Genomic DNA, 3,505 nt, shown 5'->3' with positions numbered 1-3,505 from the left:
TCGTTGTTCTTTTCTCTTTCTCCTTCATTTGATGACAAATCTTCATAATAATTACAAAACACAATTTTAGAACTTAACTATATCATAAAGATTTGAGTTGGAACATAAACACTTGATTTAAGAGCATAATTTAGAACATAGGTATTATTTAGAAATTAAACATGTAATTACCATGTCCCAATGACTTTGGTGACTATTCAACATTAAATTTCTTCCATGCTATGTTCATCAACATATCCAATTCTTCTATGAATGTCGGTTCATCGAAGAAATGTTGATCTTGACTAAGTATGGAAGGATTTTGTCTGTTGCTTTTCTTCTTCTTGATTTACCAATGGCTATATATAAGAATACATAAGCTAGAATCCAATAAGACATTTATATATGTTGAACTATATAAATATAAAAATTACACTTTAGAACATAGGCTGAAAATAGTTTAGAACATAATTATTATACCTTTGTGGTATACTTGCACCAAATGTTGTCTATAAGATGATGCATTTTCCCCGTTGTTTCTTCCTCAACAAAGATATCCTTTGCTTGTTTCAACATGCTATACATCTCTTTTACATTCGATGCAAGACTTTTTGCCAAATCTCCAAATTTGCTTAAAAAACCCTAATAATTTAGAACATAAAATAATGAATATTTAAAATATTATAGAAATAAGTAAATAAATTAATAAAAAAATATTAAAACATTATACCATCATATCATTTGGAGACGTGATAGAATCACATTGTCATTGATTGGTTTTCCACAACTTTCTCTTTTCCTTTGTCTTTCCCTTGCTTTTTTATTACTTTCTTCTCCCCTTGTTTTTCTCTAATTGTCAAGGGTTGCTCTTTCTTCTTGCCTTTGTCATTCTCTTGCCTTTTTTTCCAATCCCTTTTTAAATATACATTATAAATTTTAGAATACATGCATAAATATATTGTATAGATAAATATAAAACGATAATAAACTTTAGAACATATATTATAAAGTTTAGAACATATAGTATAAACTTTAGAACATAAGCATATACAAAAATCATACCACATTCAATTTCATTCTTTCTAGTACTTTTCCTTTTCCAAATCCAAGGTCTTTCTCAAACTTCAATCTTGTATGGAACCTTTCTTGGTTCCACAATGGTATTAATGGAACTTGACGTGGTATCTCTAACCCCTTCCTTTGTACCCGATCAAAAAAGGATACCTAAAAGAACATCATTAGAAATACTTTAGAACATTGATATGTAAAGTAGAACATAGATATATAATTTAGAACATCATTAGAACTTACCATAAGAAAAATTAAAGGACCCGTAAAGAAAGATTCTCCATCTAGCCATTTCTTAGTAGTTTCCATCAAGTGCTCCTTAACAATTTTGCACCAATTCAACTTAACTATATTCTTTGTATCCTTGCAACTATACAAAAACTTAATGTATAGTTGCTTGTTATTAGTTGAACGGATGCAACTATTAACCACACAAACCAAAAAATTCCAAATGAATTCATCCGAAACTTGTTTTTGTTCTTTATCTACCTCCTTCACCTTTTGGATCCTACTAATCAATTGTGCATTTGTTGGAGCACCCTGTAATTAATTTAGAACATGGATAAGTAATTTAGAACATAATAAAAAATACTTTTAGAACATAATTATAAATACTTTAGAACATAATCAGAATAACTTTAGAACATAAGAAAAAATACTTTAGAACATAAGCAGAAATACTTTGGAACATAATCCAAAATACTTTAGAACATAATGGAAAACTTTAGAACATCAAGAAAAAATAAGATTGAACATAATATAAAACTTTACAACATAATAGAAATACTTTAAAACATAATAGAAAATACTTTATAATCAAAAGTACTTTAAAAGATTGACATGTAATATAAATAATTTTCAAACATAATAGAAAATTATAGAACATAATAGAAATAATTTAGAACATAAGGGAAAACTTTAGAACATAAGGAAAAAATATAATAGAACATAATAGAAAACTTTAGAACAATAGTTTAGAACATAAGGCAAAACTTTAAAATATAAGGGAAAAATATAATAGAACATAATAGAAAACTTTAGAACATAAGGGGAAAATATAATAGAACATAATAGAAAATCTTAAAACATAATCAAAAATACTTTAGAACATTATTAAAATAAATTAGAACATAAGCAAATAACAAGTTTAGAATACAAGTTCACATAAAAATATTCATACCACTTTAAGGTTAAAGTTTTTTTCTCCATTTTTGCATAAAATTTGCACATTCATTCTTGTTTTCTATTGTGTCAAGAATTGCTATATCTCCCATTGGCAATCCATATGTCATGTGAACATCAATTTCATCAAAGAGTATTTCTTCTTCTCTCCCCGGTAGCATCAAGCAACATCTCTTGGGATAAAAATTCGAAAGAAGTTGTTGTGTCAACCTAGATTTAAATTAAAAGTTTAGAATACAAAATACATATAGAATAGAATTTAAATAAAAATAAAAATTAACATGATAATTAAACTTTAGAACATTATTTAGAATTTTATAAGAATTAGAACATAATAGATGATATTTAAATAATAAAAACAAAAAATAAAAGTTAACGCTAGTGCTTACCAAGAATCCACTGGTGCATCCAAGTTCAAAAAAGCTCCAAATCCAATTTTTTTTAATTGCTTGTTTATGCTTATCAGAAAGATCTACCAACACTTGTTTCATCAATTCCTTAGCGATAACTCTTTGATAAGCCGATCTCATATTTTTTTTCCACTTTGATTATTTTGACATCCTCATCATCCTTCTCTTTTTCAATCTTTCTTTTCTTATTTTTCTGATTTTTTTTTTTTTCAAAACCACTTGAAAAAAGTAAAACATTAGAAAGAATTTGAATTAGTAGATAAATTATTGTTATAATTAAATCATTTACTTTTAGAACATAAGCATGAATGTATTAGAACATAAGCATGAATGTATTAGAACATATGTATATAATTAATAAAGTTACATATTAATTATAATTAATTATAAATGTAGAATATAAACATGCAATTTATGACATTAGCATATAATTTAGAACCTTTTACTATCATCATTCACGCCATCTCTTTTATCATCTTTCTCCTCCAACTTTGGTTCATCCATCTCATCATTAATATCATGTTGATCATCATTTTCATCATCATCATCATCTTCTTCTTCCTTTTTTTTTCATTTTTCTAGTTGGTTGAATCCTTGATGAAAGCTTGGCACTTTTTTTTTTCGTTTTTGATTTTGCACATGTTTCTCAAATTCAGCTTTGTCAATTACTTCCGCATCATTTTCAACAACTTTCCTTTAAAATCAAATATAAATGATTTAGAACATATATGATAATCTTTATAACATAATAGAAAACTTTATATCATAATATAAATACTTTAGAACATAATAGTTACTCTTAGAACATAATAGAAATACTTTAGAACATAAGGGAAAACTTTAGAATATAAGGGAAAAATATAATA

The 3,505-nt window shown here is 26.0% G+C and overlaps 1 long non-coding RNA gene across 1 annotated transcript; it reads right to left on the bottom strand.

The window, feature by feature from the left end:
• Positions 1 to 765: 765 nt before the first annotated feature.
• On the bottom strand, positions 766 to 2,400 carry LOC110739452. Its single transcript, XR_002514820.1, has 3 exons — positions 2,228 to 2,400; positions 1,042 to 1,203; positions 766 to 891 (listed from the first exon to the last, which is right to left on the bottom strand). It is a non-coding gene; the product is annotated as an uncharacterized LOC110739452 (long non-coding RNA).
• Between the last annotated feature and the right edge of the window lie 1,105 nt (positions 2,401 to 3,505).

This window comes from Chenopodium quinoa, unplaced genomic scaffold, assembly GCF_001683475.1.
Source record: "Chenopodium quinoa cultivar QQ74 unplaced genomic scaffold, ASM168347v1, whole genome shotgun sequence".
NCBI lineage: Eukaryota > Viridiplantae > Streptophyta > Magnoliopsida > Caryophyllales > Amaranthaceae > Chenopodium > Chenopodium quinoa.
Note: the sequence above shows the minus strand (reverse complement) of the source record. Positions and strands in the feature narration are given on the sequence as shown.